Source organism: Pinus tabuliformis, chromosome Q, assembly GCF_031772625.1.
Source record: "Pinus tabuliformis cultivar Carrire ecotype Pingquan chromosome Q, CPIR1, whole genome shotgun sequence".
NCBI classification, from domain to species: Eukaryota; Viridiplantae; Streptophyta; class Pinopsida; order Pinales; family Pinaceae; genus Pinus; species Pinus tabuliformis.
This window is the reverse complement of record NC_142296.1, coordinates 110,456,741-110,480,275: the sequence shown is the minus strand read 5'-3', so window position 1 is coordinate 110,480,275 and position 23,535 is coordinate 110,456,741. Positions and strand designations below refer to the sequence as shown.

General features: G+C 42.2%; 1 pseudogene across 1 annotated transcript in view; it reads left to right on the top strand.

The window, feature by feature from the left end:
- The window catches only part of LOC149218475 (uncharacterized), a 374,924-nt pseudogene that overhangs the window by 225,688 nt on the left and 125,701 nt on the right, over window positions 1-23,535 (top strand). Inside the window, exon 6 of the transcript XR_016249178.1 lies at window positions 10,376-10,483. The product of XR_016249178.1 is annotated as an uncharacterized LOC149218475 (transcript). The remainder of the gene's footprint in view (window positions 1-10,375; window positions 10,484-23,535) is intronic.

The following is a 23,535-nucleotide window of genomic DNA, read 5'->3' as shown; positions in this document are numbered from 1 at the left end:
CAACAGTCGCATCTATTCACCCACCAACGTTGTGTATAAATATAAGAGGACTTTTCCTCATTTAGACTCACTCATCTCATCACATCTCTCTCTCTCTACTGCGCAGATATGAGTCTCTTCTCTACTGCGCTGAAATGGGTCTCTCTCTCTCACACATGTGAAGCCGGAAGCTGTTGAATTTGAAGCTGCAACTGCAGAAGTAAAGATTGACTTGCGTGGCCTAGAAGATCTTCTCTTTGGAACTGCGCTGTAGGTTCATCTGAACCTCCTTTGAAAGCCACAATTTTGGTGGTGGAATGAAGTCAATCCGACGAACGGTTTGCAAGATATCGACTGCCCTAGTTTGAAGCCGGAAATTGCTGAAACTAAAGCTGCAACTGCAGAAGTAAAGATTGACTTGCGTGGCCTAGAAGATCTCCTCCTTGGAACTGCGCTGTAGGTTCATCTGAACCTCCTTTGAAAGCCGCAACTTTTGGTGGTGGAATGAAGTCAATCCGACGAACGGTTTGCAAGATATCGACTACCCTAGTTTGAAGCCGGAAACTGCTGAAACTGAAGCTGCAACTGCAGAAGTAAAGATTGACTTGCGTGGCCTAGAAGATCTCCTCATCTGAACTGCGCTGTAGGTTCATCTGAACCTTCTCTGGAAGCCGAAACTTTTGGTGGTGGAATGAAGTCAATTCGACTGTCGGTTTGTGAGATATGGTCTGCCCTAGTTTGATAATGAAGCCGCTAATGCTGATGCTACTGATCTAGGATTTGCTACTGCTGATATGAATCAGATTTATTGTACTATTTCTCTCTCCTGAATTATTGAAGATAAAAGAAGATTTGATCAAAGGGTTTCCCCACACATTGTGGGGTTTGTCCTTGGCTAGCCGCCACATCTTGTGTCTCTTGTCTTGGCTTGTTTTCTGTCGATCGTTTAATGTTCTATCTGCACTTTACTTTATGTACATGTGATTGCTAATCGGTGGAATATAATAAGAAAAAGAAGTAAACTGTTATAAGCATAGAACATACCATAACTTAACATGGTATCGGAGCTGAGGTGAAGACAAAGCCCGAGCAAGAGCAAGAGCAATCATTGAAGAGAAGATTGACAAGGCTATCCTAAAAGAACTATGGGGTCCTCAACACTCTTTCCTGTTGAAGACAAACTCCGTGAGAAAGCTGACTATCACGGATGGAAGATGTCTATCGATCTAACCCTTGAGAATCAAGGAGTGTTGGATCATGTGAGAGGCAATATTGTTGAGCCTCCATCAAATGCAGCCGCTGCTGCCTGGAACAAATGGAAAAATGGAGAAGTCAAAGCAATAGAAGATCATCCGGGACTCTATCAACAAGCACTTGGTGGCCTACATCTCTGAACTGGACACCTCCAAGGAAATCTACAATAGACTGGTGAGTTTATTTAAAGTTAATGATGCAAATCAAGTTTTGTTTCTTAGAAATAAGTTGAGGGAAATCAAGAAGGGTAAAGATGAAAGTATGCAAGCATACTTCTTAAGAATCACCGAGATCAAGAACGATCTCGTATCTATTGGGGAAACCATTACTTACAGAGAAATGGCACTCACAACTCTCGGAGGATTACCATCTGAATGGTATGTGTTCAGGACTACTCTTTTGAACAATAATGTAATTCCTAGTTTCGAGGAATTAATGGCTAGATGCATTCAAGAACAAACAAGGGTAGAAGAGCAGGAAATGCCCTTGCCTAAAGGTCCTCCTGCTGCTTTTTCTTCTCATGCTAAGAAAAGAAATAATTCTGGGTCTAAATCAAAAGGAAAGGCTGGACCTAAGGGTGGAAGAAAAGGATGATGTTACATCTGCGATAAAGCAGGTCACTATGCAAGGGAGTGCCCTGATAGAAAGGACTCACACCGGGACAATGATCAAAATCCCTCTGATGGCAAATCAAAGGAATGACAAATTCAACAGCAAAGGTAAGAGGAGAGCTGGGGATCGAGGAAGAGGACAACCATTCAAGAAGGCTAGAAAGTCCAGGATGTATTAAATGCACCTGACCTCAAAAAGAACCTAGTGTCCATCTCGGCAATGGAAGACAAAGGCTACAAGGTAACCTTTAGCAATGGCAAGGTATGTATATGGAAAAATAATGTTAAAGATGCCTTTACTCTTGGGTTTAGTGTTGATTCATTATATCAGGTCGATGGAAGTCCGCTAGGTGTCATGTCTTGTGACACAACTCTTTAGTCCGAACTTTGGCATTGGAGGTTTGCCCACCTTCATTACAAAGCTCTACCCGATGTAAGACAGATGGTAACAAGGATGCCTGAATTCCAAGTAGAGAAAGAAGGTGTATGTCCGGGATGTGCCGAAGGAAAGCTCAAAAGGGGACCATTCCCTTCAAGTCAAAGCAAGACCTCCGATATATTACAACTAGTTCACTCAGACATATCAGGTATGATGCCTGTGAACTCCTTGGGAGGATACTCATATTATCTCACTTTTACAGATGACCATTCTCGAAAGACCTGGATATACTTCTTGAAAAAGAAGGATGAAGTGTTCCCTTGGTTCCGACACTTCAAAGCCCTAATCGAGAATCAAACCGAAAAGAAGATCAAGATCTTAAGAACTGACGATGGGACTGAATATGAATCTAATGAGTTCCATGATTTTTGTAAAGAGGCTGGCATCAAGAGGGAGACTACTACACCATATACTCCTGAACAAAATGGTGTGGTAGAAAGGAAGAACCGCACAATTATGGAAGCTGTCCGGGCCATGCTACATGATCAAAGTCTTCCTAAGTTTCTATGGGCTGAAGCTGCAAACACTGCCGTATATGTACAAAATCGATGCCCTCATCAAGCATTGGGTTCCAAGACTCCTGAAGAAAAATTCACCGGTAAGAAACCTGATGTTTCTCATTTTAAAATTTTTGGAAGCCCTGTATACTTTCATGTGCCGAAAGAGAAAAGAAATAAATTGGGAGCATCTGGAAAGAAGGGAATTTTCGTGGGCTATGGTGAAAATACTAAAGGCTATAGAATCTATGTAGCCGGTCAAAGGGAAGTCATAATTAGTCATGATGTCACCTTTGACGAAGATATGGCTCTCAGCAAGGTGATCAATCTTCCGACTTTGAGTAGCTCTCAAGAAGCCGACACCAGGGAACCGAAAGAAAAGGATGATGAATCAATGCCTGATGTAGAAGAACCCATGGATCTGATTAATCCTCATCCACATGAGCCTTCCTCTTCTAAGAAGAGGCCTTCATGGCTTAGGGGGCTACTTGATGATGCTGAAGGACATGCTGCACCCTGAGGAACCTTCCATCAAAGTAAGAAACTTAACAAGTATCAGGGATACCTGACCATCATGAACATGATCATACAAAATGAACCTTCATCATTCTCAGGTGTCATCAAGCATTAACTATGGAAGGATGCTATGACCATAGAATATGAGTCTATTATGGAGAATGATGTCTGGGAAGTAGTTCCCAGACCCTGGACAAGACAATTGTTACTTCAAAATGGCTTTACAAGATAAAGCATGCAGCAAATGGAAGTATGGAAAAGTATAAGGTTCATTTTGTTGCTCGTGGTTTATCCCAGAAGGGAGGTATAGACTATGATATTTGCACCTGTTGCCAGATATACGACCATCCGCTTGATCATAGCCCTTGTGGCTTCACAAGGATGGAACCTACATCAGATGGATGTTAAGACCGTGTTCTTGCATGGTTCTATCAAAGAAGAGGTCTATGTGGAGCAAGCTGAAGGATTTGAGATTTATGATTGAAAATCTCATGTATGCAGGTTGAAGAAGGCTCTCTATGGGCTGAAGCAAGCACCCCGAGCATGGTATGAGAGGATCGATAGCTACTTGATGAAGCTGGGATTCACTAGGAGTGAAGCTGATCCTAACCTTTACTTTAAGGTTGAAGATGACAAGCCTCTCATACTGGTGTTGTATGTGGATGACCTCTTTCTAACAAGTGCAAACCCTCTCATTCACAAATGTAAGAGGGAGATGGCTTCTGAATTTGAAATGAAGGACCAAGGACTTGAAGTGTGGCAGAAGCCAAGGGAAATTTTCCTATCTCAAGGAAAATATGTGGTAAATATATTCGGTATGATGGACTGCAAGCCTGTGACTACCTCGAGGATCTTAACTTTTAGAAGTTATATGGTAGTGATGTCGGACCAAACTTGGGAAATGCCTCTGAGTTTCAAAAACTCATTCGCATTGATGTTCTTGGTGAACCTCCGTCCGAACATATGTTTTGCAGTTAGCATTGTGAGCTCATATTTGGTTGAGCCTCACTGGATTGATGCCAGGAATCTTCTGAGATGTCTTCAGGACACAATCTCCCATGGATTAAGATACACTGCCGGAGATGTGAGACTACTTGGATATACTGATGTTGATTGGGCAGGCAGTGTGGTGGACCGTAAGAGCACTTCCGGGTACTGTTTCACCTTGGGATCTGCTTCGATATCTTGGATGAGCAGGAAGCAGAAGTCGGTGGCTTTGAGCACCGTCGAAGCAGGATATATTGTTGCTAGCATAACCTTGTGTGAGGCAGTCTGGTTGCGAAAACTCTTCAGTGAGCTGTTTGGATTTACATTGGATACCACTGTGATTCTCTGTAACAACCAGAGGTGGGATTCGATTATTGAGGAATCCCGTATTCGTTAATTGCTCCAGCAGATAGACATCATCTGGGATATGGTAAGTCAATGAGCAACGAAGCTCCATCACATTAAGATGATGTATAGGTTGATACACCTTGTCAAAGCCCCAAGGAAAGATCTAATCTGTGATTTTCCCAAACGACTTGGAGTCGGCAAGAAACCTTTGTACAAGGGTCCTGCATGTTGCATACATTGAGCTCTGGGAGCTCTAAGGGCTTGCGGTTCCTACTGGAGCAACATATGACCATAGGGTGACTCACCCTCCCCTGGTGGTGCACATTGGAACAAGATGATTCACTCTCTCGTGGGACAAGATGATTCGCTCTCTTGTGGAACAGGATGATTCGCTCTCCTGTGTAGCAGGATGATTAGTTCTCCTGTGAGGCTTGGATTGATGTGTTCTCCTGTGAGGCCTGGATTGATGTGTTCTCCTGTGAGGCCTGGATTGATGTGTTCTCCATGGCAATTGTAGCAGGATTGATGTGTTGTCCTATGAGGACAGGATTGATTAGTTCTCTTGTCAAGGCATCCTACCCATGCAGTCTGGGACTCATGGGAAGTACCTCTCATCTGATCAATGAGCAGGGAAATGAAGTTAGGGACCATAGTAGTACCGATGGACGCATCGTTGTAACTACCGTACTCCCTGCGCTAGGATGACCTCCATTGATCTGGGATCAATGATACTGGTCTAGGACCAGTGGTAGGAGTTGTACAATACTATGACGCTGACTTCGGGTCGGTTGAGACTGGTCTGGGATCAGTGGTACATACTCTGAGACTGACTTTGAGTCAGTGGAGGATGATATTGGTTTGGGACCATTGGAGTTGTACTCACTATGACGCTGACTTTGGGTTGGTTGAGACTAGTCTTGGACCAGTGGTACATACTCTGAGACTGACTTTGAGTCAGTATGATACATCCTCGATCATTTCTTCTTCTTCATAATTCGGACAAAAGCAGAGCTAAACAGAACAATGCAAGAGCAGAGCAGAATAGAGCAAAACAGTACAGATCAGTGCAAGGCAGAACAAGACAAAGCAGAACAGGCAGAATAGAGCAGAGCAGGGCAAGGGTCAGGCTGTACAGGGCAGTGCATTTGATGGATGAATATTAATGACCGATAGACAGATTGCAGATGAAGTTCTCCATGGTTGAGAGGGAGTTAAAATTGGCAACCAGGGCAAAACTTCATGTGGGTCATCTTATTCATGGCTGATAATATTTTTATTAGATTCCTCTCGTCGAGAGGTGTAGGATTGATATAAAGATCATCCAATTCCGATAAGTATTCATGGAGATATGAATTTATTTTGATTATGGAATTATTATCAAGCCGACCTACAACTCATGTAGGCTCAGAAGCCGAACAGTCACATCTATTCACCCACCAACGTTGTGTATAAATATAAGAGGACTTTTCCTCATTTAGACTCACTCATCTCATCACATCTCTCTCTCTCTACTGCGCAGATATGAGTCTCTTCTCTACTGCGCTGAAATGGGTCTCTCTCTCTCACACATGTGACGCCGGAAGCTGTTGAATTTGAAGCTGCAACTGCAGAAGTAAAGATTGACTTGCGTGGCCTAGAAGATCTCCTCTTTGGAACTGCGCTGTAGGTTCATCTGAACCTCCTTTGAAAGCCGCAACTTTTGGTGGTGGATTGAAGTCAATCCGACGAACGGTTTGCAAGATATCGACTGCCCTAGTTTGCAGCCGGAAACTGCTAAAACTGAAGCTACAACTGCAGAAGTAAAGATTGACTTGCGTGGCCTAGAAGATCTCCTCTTTGGAACTGCGTTGTAGGTTCATCTAAACCTCCTTTGAAAGCCGCAACTTTTGGTGGTGGAATGAAGTCAATCCGATGAACGGTTTGCAAGATATCAACTGCCCTAGTTTGAAGCCGGAAACTACTGAAACTGAAGCTGCAACTGCAGAAGTAAAGATTGACTTGCATGGCCTAGAAGATCTCCTCATCTGAACTGCGCTGTAGGTTCATCTGAACCTCCTCTGGAAGCCGAAACTTTTGGTGGTGGAATGAAGTCAATCCGACTGTCGATTTGTGAGATATGGTCTGCCCTAGTTTGATAATGAAGCCGCTAATGCTGATGCTACTGATCTAGGGTTTGCTACTGCTGATATGAATCAGATTTATTGTACTATTTCTCTCTGCTGAATTATTGAAGATAAAAGAAGATTTGATCAAAGGGTTTCCCCACACATTGTGGGGTTTGTCCCTGGCTAGCCGCCACATCTTGTGTCTCTTGTCTTGGCTTGTTTTCTGTCGATCGTTTAATGTTCTATCTGCACTTTACTTTATGTACATGTGATTGCTAATCGGTGGAATATAATAAGAAAAAGAAGTAAACTGTTATAAGCATAGAACATACCATAACTTAACAATTATGACAGTCTTCAACCAAACATTAAGAGTGTTGTAGCATATCTTGATGCAACATTCCTCCGATTGCTAGGTTCTTCAGCAATTCTAGTTAGGGCACAATATGCAGCCCTAAACTCCCTTGACACTGATGAATTGCTGATCTGATAAGGACACTTGAAGTTCACTTAAACTTCCTTCATAATCTCCAAACAGTCCTAAGAGAGTAGCTCTAAGAAACCCTTGCTATGATGCTATGGCCTGTGGCCTAGCACATAGCAACACTGTAGTAAATGTCCTCAAGACAGTTACACAAACATCATCAATGCATTATTATGGGACTGCAAGAACTCGACTTAATGCTAGCACCCAATTTGCATATGAAATGAGCCCTACATAGATCTGATCTAAGTCTGAGGGCAGACTTCTTCAACACACAGCCTCACCTTATGACTGTAACTTCCAGCCTTGCTAACAACCCTTTAATTCAAGCCTTAAGGCTGGCTTATTTGCCACGCTGTCACCTACAACACACAAAGATTTCCATGCTGTCCATCTAGTCTTCTTCACGCTGTCAACAGGCTTCAATTAGCTGCGTTAGGGTCTCTCCTTGGATGCAAATTAGATGTTTCCCTTGACTGCATATTAGGCCTTTCTTAACTGTAGATAAGGCCTCCTTTAGACAGCAGGTTAAGGGCTTCTTTATACTGCGTATTGGTGCTCCCCTTGACAGCTAATAGGTCTCCTTTTAAACTGCGGCCAGACCTCCTCACAAGACTGCTGCTAGGGCTTCAGGACTGCGGCTAGGCTTCATTGACTGCGGCTAGGGCTTCATGACTGCGGCTAGGCTTCCTCTAGACAACGTATAATATAGTGCTGCATCTAGACAGCATAGAGGAGCCTCCTTTACTGCGGCTTGATCTCCTTTAGGACAATGTATAGGGCTTCTCGTTAGGACTGCGTATAGGTCTCTCCCTCTAGACCTCTCTTTCCACCAAAACCCAAACGATTAGAGAGAGATCACAAGAGATGAGTGTGTCAAATGACTTGAAGACTCCTTCTATTTATAATGCAACGTTGAGGATAAGTTGGGGTAATTTGCTTGCTGACCGACCTTGACAAATTGTCAATAATATGAATAAATTCATATCTCCATAAATTCATGTTGGAATCGAATGATATTTAGATCAATCCTACACCTCTCGAAGAGAAGAATCCAAGAAAAATATCAGCTGCCATAAATAAGATGACCCACATGGAGTTTGGCCGTAGTTACCAATTTTAACGATAATGCACTCTCCGAATCTAGAAAAACTTTCCCTCGGACTCACTGTGTCTGCCTCTCATTGTTTCTGCTTGCCCTTTAAAGCTCGAACTCTTCCGGCAACTGACTACTACTACTTTGGAAAATCGAACTCCACAAGTGTCTCGAGTGTGTTGTCCATCTACGCATTGACTTCTTCTTATTTTCCTCTGTTGGAGCACCAACAACTAAGATTAGAACTTAATCAAGGGCCCAAATTAATTCCCTGTCCATTCGTGTGAGTTTCTAGAGAATTCTCACCATATCTCAATTATTACTGATTAATTAATCATATTCCCTAAGTTTAGACTTAGGAAATATTAAAAAAACGGCTAATAATCTAATTGAGCCATCTCTAGGTGGAATTTCTAGAAAACAATTTCTGAGTTTTGGAGATCTCATGTGTTTTAGCCTTTTCACAAAGTTTCGAGACTAGAACACCTCTGATGCTACAAAAACTAACAAATGGAATAATTTTTTTGGGTTTTCCCCTTGGAGGGGTTTTTCCTTGGCTTGGAGCCTATATCTTTTGTTCCTTTTTGTTCTTGTGATCTTCATGTACTTTATGGTTTTGGTAATTGCTTGATGAAGAAGATATAACAAATTAATTAAACGCCAACAAATCTCACAAGTAATTATCAAGTAAGAGGAATCAAACCCTGATATGAAAGCCCCTCGATTTCTCAACAAGACGAAGTAGTAACGTTGTATTATTGAATCTTTATCCTGTAAATGTCCTAGTTTCTAGGTTCAAAGAAAATATGAACTTAATATTTATATTTCATTTTTGTATGTGTAATTACTAATTTGTTATATATATATATATAAACCTTGTGCTCTGTGTTTTGTTTCCGAGGTACCCATGTCTCCTATTAGACACTTATTTTCCATTTCCTCCATGTCCCATGTCCTTGTGTTAGGTGACTTTGGTTTCTAGTCAATTGGACCTCGTAAGTGCAAACATAGTAGTGCATGGTTTGATTATTCTTGCTGTCTTCATCTGTAATGATGATGATTGTGCACTCTTGAATACTCCATGTGGTCATTGGTTATTGGATAATTCATTGCTCTCATTTACCAAAGTTTGACAAGTTGATGATTTGACATTGCACTTATAGTGGAGCTAATATCAATGCTTTATGGATGGTGTTGGGTGAATGGATGTTTCCATCTGCTATGTTCTCATGGTCACTTTTCTTTGGATACATATTCTATTTCTCAAGTATTCACTTCATGTTCCAAGCATAATTTTAATGAGACACTTGTCCAATCTAAACATCTTGAAGTTATTCATAATTGGTAAATTGATCTACTATTCACACACAACATTATCTTTTACTTTGAGCGTAGGTGGTGGCAAGCTGTCTTAGGCAAACCAAGTCATAAAACTCCACTTCAACACTTAATGAATTGACTTAGTTTGACCCCTAGGGGATCTCCCCTAGGTTAGGAAGCCTTTTCTTAGCACTAAAGGAAGAGACACAGCCGACGGCCACCGAGGCGATTATGTGTGGCTTGTATGTGGTTTCTCGTAGGCTCTCCCATTGGGTTAGAATTTTTCCTTTAGGGGAGAGTTTAAGCAGTAACAAGTTGCATTTTGTGTTGATTCAAAACAAACAATTCTTTTTGCTTCTATGGGAGTATGGAACTGTCCTTAGAGTTCGTGTCTTGTTCTCCATCTGGAAACTCTATTGTACTTTTTCTTTTACCTGTGAGGGCAGTTCAGTTTCTCTCTTTTGTTGTTTCTGGCAGGAAGAAGTATGTACCCAGTTGATGGCCAAATGTTATCTCCTCATTAGGAACTCTGGAATTTTAGATGCTTTAGCTTATTCTGATTTTATTTTTCTGTAGTAGCACTGAGGAAGAGGATATAGTATCTCTATTGTATATACCCTTCTGTCTTTTCTTTCTTCTGTAATTTTTTTTGGGTCCTACAAATATAAGAAATATTTTGCAATAAAATCAAAATAATGTCTGTTGTTTGTTTTTTCTTACTCTCGTGATTTTTGTTCAGATTGAGACACTTTCAAGAGAAGACTTGGCATCTCGTTTCACTTTGAATACAACAATTGCTTCCATTGGCAGATTACTACTTCCAGACTCTGCAATTACTGTCATGGATGTATGTTTCTTTCAAGCTTGTCTCTGTATTTCAGTTTTAGACCTTCATTGTATTTTATGCTAAAGGAAATGTTTATACATGATATAATGTGATTGAAATATGCAATATGAATTGTATGTTTAACAAAATAAGGTTTCTATCTCTCTTGGCCATTTAAAGCTTTTTTGTTGGCTCAGGAGATAGAAACTCGCACAAGCATGAAGCCTTAAAATCTAATTGAAAATAGCCATGTTCTATGACTCACACACGTTTATAGCTTTCTTGTTTGGTATAATTTTTAACAAAACTAGGAAATCAATATTTGGTATAAATCTTTAACAGAATAAAGAAATCAGTTCAGAAGATTACAGGTTTATAGATGGTGATTATCATTGGATTGAGCATGTGCCTAACGAATCAGCATTTTCATCGTAAAATGAAGAGTTTTCAAGATGAAAACATGAAGAAGCAACCGTACTAACATATTTACATAATTTTTTTTAAGGTTTACAATTTATAAGGGTTTAGTTGGATACTTGTTTCTCTAAGATCAATGATGCTTTGTAGGCAGATATTCAAATATTGGCAGCAGGCTATTGTTGGAATTTCTAAGTTTAACCCATTAGCAATTATTCCTGTACTATTTGTTTTATTTCTTCCTACTTGTTTAATTACTTAACAAGTTATTTACCATGTACATACTGAAAATAAACACAAGTACAATATCAACATCTACAGATCATCAACTGAAAGAAAACAAACACACAAGTGACACCGTTATTTTTGGATCAATGTCCCCGGAGAAACCCAATGCAGGAAAATCGGTGCAGCTATTCAGAGGGTTATATTATTATGCAGTTTATTAGAGTACAACTAGGTGGCTAAACCGTCTTTCCCGACAGAGAAAAATACTCGGCAGCAATACCTCTATATCCGAAAACAGGTATTCAAAAAACCTGTCCCACGAAACCCTCTCTGGCACAATCGAAGCACAGTGTTAGCCTTTCTGGGAGTGTCAGCCCCAAGACCCTCTGCGTCAGCCCTCTGAGGCACTGCGCAGCCTATGGAGGCTTCTACGTCACTCCGTCTGCCCTCTGCGTGGTTGACTCAGTATCTCTGGGCTCTGCGTTGCCTCTGATGGGCTCTGCGTAGCCTGGACTGACTGTTGTTCTCGCTCTCTCTGCTTCTGTGCTGGTCTCCCAGTATTGTCTCTGCCTCTCTGCCTTGCACTGTTAATTTTAGGTATGTTCTATGTTAGAGCAATTTATTTCAATTTTCACAGTTAGCTCAATATCTTTTCCAGATTAGCAATCACATCAGCGTTAAAGTCAGTTCCATATGATGAGAGTGTGTCATATCACTTTTACTGACCCGAAGTCAGTTTTATTTATCCCAGATCAATATCACAAGAGAGTGTCTCAAACCACTCATACTGATTCCAGATCAGTTGGAGGTCATCCTAGCATAGGAAGTATGTTAGATACAACGATGTGTCCATCGATAGTACTACTATGGTCCCTAACCCCATTTCCCTGCTCATTGATCAGATGAGAGGTACTTCCCATGAGTCCTAGACTGCATGGGTAGGATGCCTCGACAGGAGAACTAATCATCTTGTCCCACAGGAGAACGAATCATCCTGGCTCACAGGAGAACGAATCATCCTGGCTCAAAGTCGCCTCAGGGTATCACAGGGGAAGGCAGAGCTATTCACCCTGTACACAGCTCACCATTGGGGGAGGGTGAGTCGCTCTATGGTCGTGTGTTGCTCTAGTAAGTACCCCAAGCCCCCCAGAGCTCCCAAAGCTCAATGCATGCAACATGTAGGACCTTATACGAAGGTCTCTCAACGACTCCAAGTCGTTCGGGAAAGTCACAGATTTGACCTTTCCTCGGGGCTTTGACAAAATGTTTGCAACCTGTACATTAGTCTCAATGTGATGGAGCCTCCTTGCTCGACTTACCATATCCCAGATAAGGTAGTATCTGATGTCTATTTGCTGGAGCAATCATCGAATACGGGATTCCTCAACAATCGAATCCCCCCCCTAGTTGTCACAGAGGATCACAGTGGTATTCATCATGTGTACAAACAGCTCACTGAAGAGCTTCTACAACCACGTAGCTTCATACGATGTCATACTCGTGGCTATGTATTCGGTCTTGGCGTTTCTTATAGTAACTGACTTTTGTTTCCTGCTCATCCATGATATTGAAGCAGAACCCAAAAAGAACTAGCATTGAGAAGTGCTCTAGTGATCCTCCACACTGCCTGCCTAGTCAGCATAATCATGCAGCTTCATTTTTCTGGTAGTGTATCTCAATCCATGAGAGATTGTGCCCCGAAGATATCTTAGAAGATTCTTGGCACCAATCCAGTGAGGCTCAACCAAATATGAGCTCACCATGCTAACTGCAAAACATATATACGAACGAAAGTTCACTAAGAACATTAATGCAAATGAGTTTATGAAACTCAGAGGCATTTCCCAACTCTGATCTGGCATCACCACCATATAACTTCTGAAAGTTAAGATCCTCGAGGTAGTCACGGGTTTGTAGTTTACCATTTCACATTCGGAAGCCAGCTCCCTCTTACTTCTGCAAGTGAGAGGGTCTGCATTTGTCAGAAATAGGTCGTTCTCAGAAGGTGCCAGTATGAGAGGTCCATCATCCACAACCTTCAAACAATGGTTTGGATCGGCTTCATTCTTTAGCTTCATTTGACAGCTATCAATCCTCTCATATCAAACCCGGGGTGATTTGCTTCAAGCCATAGAGGGCTTTCTTCCACCTGCACACATGAGATTCCCGATCATGAATCTCAAACCTTCTCGGGTTGTTCCAAACCTGTGGACCTGCTACATGAGGGGAATGGTCCCCTTGTAAGATTTTCCTTTGGTACATCTCAGACATGTACCTTCATGCTCCTTTTGAATTCAGGCATCCCTGTCATCATCTGACTCACAGACCTCCGGTGCTATGTGTCAACTGACATGGTCCCCAATGGACTTCCTGCAACTTGATACAAATTGCCAACCCTGAACCCATGAGTAAAAGCATCTTTGAAAATTCTATTTTCAAACACGTACCTTTCCATCGATGAATGCCACCCTGCAACCTTTGACTTCCATTGCCGAAATGGACACTAGGTTCTTCTTGCGATCAGGTACATAAAAGAGATTTTGTAAATGAATCGAGTTACCCTCATTCAATTGAGGGGTAACACCCTTTCTGGGATAGGTGGCATCGGCTCCAAGTATAATCCCATGAATGTTTTCATCTCTACCAAATTAGAGAGAGAGCACCCTTCTATTCGTTGGAGTCCCTTGAAGCACTACAATCAATAAACCATATTCCCAAAGAATCTGAAGGAGAGGGCCAATACAAGATAACACTTCTTTATCTTATCAGAAACAACATTTGATTCTTCATACCTGGGGTTCCTTGCTTTCTTGAAGAGTCAGCCATTTCCTTGATGACCTGCATTGTCATTCTTCTGATCATTGAAGATGCCCTTGGAGTGATTGTTATCATCATCAAGTGATATGCCCCTGCCATTCGGACACTCCTTCACATAATGGCATTTTCCTTTCTTTAGATCCAGACTTCCCATTGAAGTGATCTTTAGGTAGGCCATTAGAAACTTCCGCTGCGCCATTCTGATAATATTCTCTACTTCGACTTCACCCTTGGTGAATTAGAAGAGGGATGAGGAATCCATTGATCCTTTTGTCCTTTCCCAACTGTCTACGGTGATTGCTCTTTCACTCTTGCTTGGGCATTGTCTTCACCTCAACTTTGAAACCATGTTAATTTTAGGTATGTTCTATGCTAAAGCAATTTATTTCAATTTTCACAGTTAGCTCAATACCTTTTCCAGATTAGCAATCACATTGGCATTAAAGTACACTGTAGATAGAACATAAATATAAATCGTAGAAGACAAGCCAAGACAAGAGGACACAAGATGTGGCGCTAGCCAAGGACAACTCCAATGTGGGGAAACCCTTGATCAATTCTTCTTATATGTTCTTCAATAGTTCAGCAGAGAGAGAGAGATAGAGATAGTACATATACAACAGAAGTCAACACTTTGACTTATCTAGATAAAAGAATAGATCATCTCTAGGTAGATGATACGTGAGATCAGTTGAAGACATGCTGCTTCAATTGATTCTCTAAGGTGACTCCTTCACCTATCATTGTGCTACATCTCGTCATCATGCTGCACCATGTTGCACCCATCATCACAATGCTGGACCTCATGCTGTTGTTGTCCCAGTGTTTAGCACTGCTGTACCTAGTGCCATGGCTACACCATGTTGTCACCCATGTGCTTGTTGCACCATTGCTGCTTTGTGTCCTTGCTACACCAAGTACTACACTGTTGTCCCAATGTACTTGCAACACTGTGCTTGCTGCTGTCCATGCTTCTTGCTGTTGTCCATGCTTCACCATGCTTGCAACTGTCCTGTTAAAATTGGCAACTAGGGCCAAACTCCATGTGGGTCATCTTATTCATGGCTGATAATATTTTTATTAGATTCCTCCCGTCGAGAGGTGTAGGATTGATCTAAAGATCATCCGATTCTGATAAGTATTTATGAGATATGAATTTATTTTGATTATGGAATAATTATCAAGCCGACCTACAACTCATGTAGGCTCAGAAGCCCAACAATCGCATCTATTCAAACATCAACAGTTGTGTATAAATACAGGAGGCCTTTTCCTCATTTGGACTCACTCATCTTATCACATCTCTCTCTCTCTCCTGCGCAGAAAAGAGGCTCTTATCTACTGCGCAGAAAAGAGACTCTCTCTCACACATGGAAGGAAGGATGCAGTTTTAGGGCTACAACTGCAAACCAAAGTTTGACAAGCATTGACCAGAAGACTCCCTCCTCAGAACTGTGCTATAGGTCCATTTGGATCTCCTCTGAAGGCCGCATTTTTTGGTGGTGGAATCAAGCCGATCCGACGGTCGGTTTGCAAGATATTGTTTGCCCTAGTTTGGGACTGATTTAGGGTTTTCTGCTGCTGATGTAAATCAGATTTATGTACTATTTCTCTCTGCTAGATTATTGAAGGTAAAGGAAGATTTGATCAAAGGGTTCCCCCACATTGGGGTTTGTCCCTGGCTAGCCGCCACATCTTGTGTTTCTTGTCTTGGCTTGTTTTCTGTCAATCGTTTAATGTTCGATCTGCACTTTACTTTATGTACATGTGATTGATAATCTGTGGATAATAATAAGAAAGATAAGTAAACTGTTATAAGCATAGAACATACCATAACTTAACATGGTATCAGAGTGAGGTTAAAACTTAAGACAATGCCTGAGCAAGAGCAAGAGCAATCACCGAAGAGAAGATTGACAAGGCTATCCTAAAAGAACTATGGGGTCCTCATCACTCTTTCATGCCGAGGACAGGCTCCGTGAGAAAGCTGACTATCACAAATGGAAGATGTCTGTCAATCTAACCCTAGAAGTTCAATGAGTGTTGGACTATGTGAGAGGCAATATTGTTGAGCCTCCATCAAATGCATCCACTGCTGCCAGGAACAAATGGAAAACCGGAGCAGTCAAAGCAAAGAAGATCATCTGGGATGATTCTATCAACAAGCGCTTGGTGGCCTACATCTCCGACCTGAACACCTCCAAGGAAATCTACGATAAACTGGTGAGTTTATTTAAAGTTAATGGTGCAAATCAAGTTTTGTTTCTTAGAAATAAGCTGAAGGAAATTAAGAAGGGCAAAGATGAAAGTATGCAAACATACTTCTTAAGAATCACCGAGATCAGGAACGATCTCCTATCTATTGGGGAGACTATGACTGATAGGGAAATGGCACTCACGACTCTTGGAGGATTACCATCCGAATGGTACGTGTTCAGGACTACTCTTCTGAACAATAATGTAATCCCTGGTTTCGAGGAATTAATGGCTAGATGCATTCAAGAAGAAACAAGGGTAGAAGAGCAAGAAATGCCCATGCCTAAAGGTCCTCCTGTTGCCTTTTCTTCTCATGCTAAGAAAAGAAATAATTCCGGGACTAAATAAAAAAGAAAGGCTGGACCTAAGGGTGGAAGAAAAGGACGATGTTACATTTGCGATAAAGCAGGTCACTATGCAAGGGAGTGCCCTGATAGAAAGGACTCACACCAGGACGATGATCAAAATCCCTCTCATGGCAATCAAAGGAATGGAAAATTTAATAGCAAAGGTAAAAGGAGTGCTGGAAATCAAGGAAGAGGACATCCATTCAAGAAGGCTAGAAATTCTAGGTATGAATCCAACATTGTTGAAAATAAGCAGGATGAATATTATCTACCAGCTGCTCTATCTACCTCTGCTCCTTCAGACTCAATGGGAATTTGGCTCATTGATAGTGGTGCCTCAAGGCACTTCACTGGTTACAAAGAAGTTCTCCATAATCTGATAGAGAAAGAAACTAACCTGGAAATTGTCCTTGGAGATAATATGAAATATCCCGTGAAAGGTGTAGGCAATGTCTCTCTCAAATTGAATCAAGGTAATACGATCCACTTACAGGATGTATTATACGTACCTGACCTCAAAAAGAACCTGGTGTCCATCTCGGCAATGGAAGACAAAGGCTACAAGGTAACCTTCAGCGATGGAAAGGTACGTATATGGAAAAATAATGTTAAAGATGCCTTCACTCTTGGGTTTCGAGTTGATTCATTATATCAGGTCGGTGGAAGTCCGCTAGGTGTCATGTCTTGTGACACATCTCTTCAGTTCGAACTTTGGCATTGGAGGTTTGCCCACCTTCATTACAAAGCTCTACCCGATGTAAGACAAATGGTAACAGGGATGCTCGAATTCCGAGTAGAGAAAGAAGGTGTATGTCTAGGATGTGCCGAAGGAAAGCTGAAGAGGGAGACTACTACACCATATACTCCTGAACAGAATGTTGTGGCGGAAAGGAAGAACCGTACGATTGTGGAAGCCGTCCGTGCCATGCTCCATGATCAAAGAGTTCCGAAGTTTCTATGCGCCGAAGCTGCAAACACCGCCGTATATGTATAAAACCGATGCCCTCATCAAGCATTGGGTTCCAAGACTCCTGAAGAAATATTCACTGGTAAGAAACCTGATGTATCTCATTTTAGAATTTTTGGAAGCCCTGTATATTTTCATGTGCCGAAAGAGAAAAGGAATAAATTGGGTGCATCTGGAAAGAAAGGAACCTTCGTGAGCTATGGAGAAAATACCAAGGGCTATAGAATCTATGTAGCTGGTTAAAGGGAAGTCGTGATTAGTCATGATGTCACCTTTGACGAAGATATGGCTCTCAGCAAGGTGGACAATCTTCCGACTTTGAGGAGCTCTCAAGAAGCCGACACCAGGGAACCGAAAGAAAAGGATGATGAAACAATGCCTGATGTGGAAGAACCCATGGATTTGATTGGTCCTCCTCCACATGAGCCCTCGTCTTCTAGGAAGAGGCCTTCATGGCTTAGGGGGCTACTTGATGATGCTGAAGGACATGCTGCACCCCAAGGAACCTTTCGTGAAAGTAAGAAACCTAACAGGTATCAGGGATACGTGACCATCATGAGCACGATCATACAAAATGAGCCTTCATCATTCTCAGATGCCGTCAAGAATCAAGTATGGAAGGATGCTATGACCGAAGAATATGAGTCTATTATGAAGAATGATGTCTAGGAAGTAGTTCCCAGACCCTAAGACAAGACAATTGTCACTTATAAATGGCTTTACAAGATAAAGCATGCAATAGATGGAAGTACGGAAAAGTATAAGGCTCATTTTGTTGCTCGTGGTTTCTCCCAGAAGGAAGGTATAGACTATGATGAGATATTTGCACCTGTTGCCAGAGATACGACCATCCGCTCGATCATAGCCCTTGCAGCTTCACAAGGATGGAACCTACATCAGATGGATGTCAAGACTGCATTCTTGCATGGTTCGATCAAAGAAGAGGTCTACGTGGAGCAACCAGAAGGATTTGAGATTTATGATAAAAAATTTCATGTATGCAAGTTGAAGAAAGCTCTCTATGGGCTGAAGAAAGCACCTCGAGCATGGTATGAGAGGATCGATAACTACTTGATGAAGCTGGGATTCACTAGGAGTGAAGCCGATCCTAACCTTTACTTTAAGGTTGAAGATGAAAAACCTCTCATACTGGTGCTGTATGTGGATGACCTCTTCCTAACAGGCGCAGACCCTCTTATTCACAAATGTAAGAGGGAGTTGGCTTCTGAATTTGAAATGAAGGATCTAGGACTGATGCACTATTTCCTAGGACTTGAAGTCTGGCAGAAGCCAAGGGAAATTTTCCTATCTCAAGGAAAATATGTGGTGAAGATATTGGAAAGATTTGGTATGGTAGATTGCAAGCCTGTAACTACCCCGATGGAGCTTGACTTCAAGAAGTTAAGCGGTAGTGCTGCTGGACCGGTTTTACGAAATGCTACCGAGTATCGGCAACTCGTCAGAGCATTAATGTTCTTAGTGAACTCCCGTCCAGATATATGCTTCGCAGTCAACACGTTGAGTCAACATATGGTTGAACCTCACCACATACATTGGATTGGTGCCAAGAATTTGTTAAGATATCTTCGTGGCACAATTACATATGGGTTAAGATACACTGCCGGAGATGTGAGACTACTTGGATACACTGACGCTGATTGGGCAGGCAATGTGGAGGACTGTAAGAGCACTTCCGGGTGCTGTTTCTCCTTGGGATCTGCTTCGATATCCTGGATGAGCAGGAAGTAGAAGTCGGTGGCTTTGAGCACCGCCGAAGTAGAGTATATTGCTGCTAGCATGACCTCCCGTGAGGCAGTATAGTTGCGAAAGCTCTTCAGTGAGCTGTTTGGATTTACATTGGATACCACTGTGATCTTATGTGACAACCAGAGTGGGATTCGTTTGTCAGAGAATCCCGTATTTCATGATCACTCCAAGCATATCGATATCAAGTATCACTATATTCGAGATATGGTGCAGCGGGGAGCTATAAGGCTCCAACATATCGGTACAGATGAACAGGTCGTCGACATTCTGACAAAACCCCTAGGAAAGGTCAAATTTTTGACTTTCCGAGAACGACTTGGTGTCGTTCAAAGACCCTCCGATGAGGGTCCTGTATGATGTATTGAGCTCTGGGAGCTCCGGGGGGGTGTGGGGTACTTCTTGGAGCGACATATGATCACAGGGTGATTCACCATCCCCTGGTGGTATACATGTACACCCCGTGGCGACTATGTAGCAGGATGATTAGTTCTCCTGTGAGGCCTGGATGATGTGTTCTCCATGGCGACTATGTAGCAGGATGATTAGTTCTCCTGTGAGGCCTGGATGATGTGTTCTCCATAGTGACTATGTAGCAGGATGATTAGTTCTCCTGTGAGGACAGGATTGATTAAGTTCTCCTGTCAAGGCATCCTACCCATGCAGTCTGGGACTCATGGGAAGTACCTCTCATTTGATCAGTGAGCAAGGAAATGAGGATAGGGACCATAGTAGTACTGATGGACGCATCGTTGTATCTACGGTACTCCCTATGCTAGGATGACCTTCATTGATCTGGGATCAATGAGACTGGTCTGGGACCAGTGGTAGGAGTTGTACCCACTATGACATTGACTTCGGGTCCGTTGAGACTGGTCTAGGACCAGTGGTACATACTCTGAGACTGACTTTAGGTCAGTGAAGGACTGGTCTGGGACTAATGGTAGGAGTGGTACGTACTATGATGCTGACTTCGGGTCGGTTGAGACCAGTGTTTTTAAAACCGGAACCGGTGACCGGACCGGTCCACCTAATGAACCGGTTTACCGATCGGAACCGGTCTAACCGGGACTGGTTTGGTCTAAACAAACCGGTTTTAGAAAAATACATTAAATAATTAATTTTTAATGAAACAAAACTATTTTTAAGATGTATCTATCTTAGGAATAATATGATAAGGCGGCCAAAGATTTCTATGAGCTCAAACTCGGGCAACTGATAGATGAAGAATATACTGCCAGGTTCTTGGAGTTGTTTCTAAGTAGTTACTAGTAACTTGTAAGCTTTGCTATATGTTGATCTGTTAGTAGTTACTTGTGCCTAAATGCCCTGCCCGAGGTCCTATCTGGTGAACTGAAACTTGTTTACATAGATTTGGGACCTGTTCGTGAAAATCACTGTACTTTTGTCATTATTGTTCTTCTGTAGATGATGCTTCTTGTGCATGGGACCAATTTTCAGAAAATCACCAGTTGTGTTAAAATTCACGCAGTATGGATTGTAGCATACGGAAGTGTGGAGAGAGTGCCTTTAATTTCAAGGCTGAGCTATTGCCATCATGACAAATTAACTGAAAATTCCATGGCACCGCACTGCTTTCTCATTAGTGTCCCTCTTACTATTGGTGATGATTGTATAGGATCTGTTCTCTAAAAATTATGTTATACTGTCCCATATGGAAGTATCGTTGAAAGATTTCCTGGAATTCAAGTCTGATGTTGCTATTCTTAGACATGGATGCAACAGGATGCTCAAATGGAGCCACTCATTGACACACTGTTACTCTTGTTTATGATTCTTGTGCAGAGAACCTGTTCTGGAAAAAAACCATATGATGTGATTGATCTACTCTGCTTTGATATTAGAATTTAGTCTTCTGCTGATGCTCTTGTATTGAACCCATTTTGAAAATTTCACCAAACAATGGATTGCACTTGGAACTTTGGAAGTTATTCAGAAAGTGTCCATTGAATGCAAAAATGTAACCATGTTTTTGTTAATTAATGATGGAGATGCATCCGACTAGGATTGAAGTTAAAATCATCTCACCAACTGGTGGGTAAAACTGTATCCGAGTCTCTGGAGGAATACAAGGGAAAAGTTGGGTCAATAATAAAGGAATATTTCGCTACTGACGATGTGGCTTCAGCAGCTGCTGATCTTTCTGATCTGGGCTTCCCGAGCTATCACCATTATTTTGTTAAAAAACTTATCTCCATGGCAATGGATAGGCATGACCGAGAAAAGGAGATGGCTGCAGTGCTCTTGTCCTCTCTGTATGCTGATGTTTTGCTGGGCGTGCCTAAAACCGGCCGGTTTAGGACAGAACCGGCCGGTTTGATACAAACCGGCCGGTTCTGTCCTAAACCGGCCGGTTTTCACCGGTTAGGGCCAAAAATCGGGCAAATGCAGAGGCTGACCGGGTTTTTAGGCCGGTTCGGAGCGGCCAGCTAGCTAACCGGCCGGTTTGACCGGTTACCGGTTTTTTCGGACCAGTGGTACGCACTCTGAGACTGACTTTGAGTCAGTGGAGGATGATACTGGTCTGGGACCAGTGGTAAGAGTTGTACCCACTATGACGCTGACTTCGGGTCAGTTGAAACTGGTCTGGGACCAGTGGTACATACTCTGAGACTGACTTTGAGTCAGTATGATACATCCTCAATCATTTCTTCCTCTTTATAATTCGGACAAAGCAGAGCAGAGCAGAACAGAACAGAGCAGAGCAGAGAAGATCATAACAGGGCAGAGCAAAATAGAGCAGTGTAGGCAGAATAGCACAGAGCAGAGCAGGGGTCAAGCTGTACAAGGCAGTGCATTTGATGGATGAATAGTGGCGACCGTCAGACAGATTGTAGATGGAGTTCTCCCTAGTTGAGAGGGAGTGTTAAAATTGGCAACTAGGGCCAAACTCCATGTGGGTCATCTTATTCATGGCTGATAATATTTTTATTAGATTCCTCTCGTCGAGAGGTATAGGATTGATCTAAAGATCATCCGATTCCTATAAGTATTTATGGAGATATGAATTTATTTTGATTATGGAATAATTATCAAGTCGACCTACAACTCATGTAGGCTTAGAAGCCCAACAGTCGCATCTATTCAAACATCAACAATTTTGTATAAATACAGGAGGTCTTTTCCTCATTTGGACTCGCTCATCTTATCACATCTCTCTCTCTCTCCTATGCAGAAAAGAGGCTCTTCTCTACTGCGCAGAAAAGAGACTCTCTCTCAGACATGTGGAAGGAAGGACGCAGTTTTAGGGCTGCAACTGCAGAACCAAAGTTTGATTAGCATTGACCAGAAGACTCCCTCCTCAGAACTACGCTGTAGGTCCATCTGGATCTCCTCTGAAGGCCACATTTTTTGGTGGTGGAATCAAGCCGATCCGACGATCGGTTTGCAAGATATTGTTTGCCCTAGTTTGGGACTGATCTAGGGTTTGCTGCTGCTGATGTAAATCAGATTTATGTACTATTTCTCTCTGTTGGATTATTGAAGATAAAGGAAGATTTGATCAAAGGGTTTCCCCACATTGGGGTTTGTCCCTGGCTAGCCGCCACATCTTGTGTCTCTTGTCTTGGCTTGTTTTCTGTCGATCGTTTAATGTTCTATCTGCACTTTACTTTATGTACATGTGATTGCTAATTTGTGGATAATAATAAGAAAGATAAGTAAACTGTTATAAGCATAGAACATACCATAACTTAACATGTCCCTTGTTTCACTATGCTTGCAGCTGTCTCATGTGTCACCATGCTTGTAGCTGTCCCATGTATTAGCTTGTTGTCCCTTGCATTGCTTGCTGTTGTCCAACTGTTGCATCTAAACATGTTGTTCCATGCACCTTACTGCACCATGCTGTAGCAATATGCCATACTGCTGCATCCCACATCATGCTACACTCCTTTGGGGTATTGAACACTCCATGTTAACCCAACATGTGGCTCCCATAGGCTGCTCTGAATCTGATCCAAATCTGGTCAATATCCTTGACCCAACGCACTTCTAGCACTGCTCCAAATCTGCTTGTCACTTTGTTGTTCCTAACTATTCTGGTTAGGGCACTTGGGCAACCCTAAACTCCTCTCAATAGTCCTCGAATAGCCCTCCAAATCTACTTGTCACTTTGTTGTTCCTAACTGTTCTGGTTAGGGCACTTGGGCAGCCTTAAACTCCTCTCAACAGTCCTCAAACAACCCTCCAAATCTACTTGTCACTTTGTTGTTCCTAACTGTTCTGGTTAGGGCACTTGGGCAACCTTAAACTCC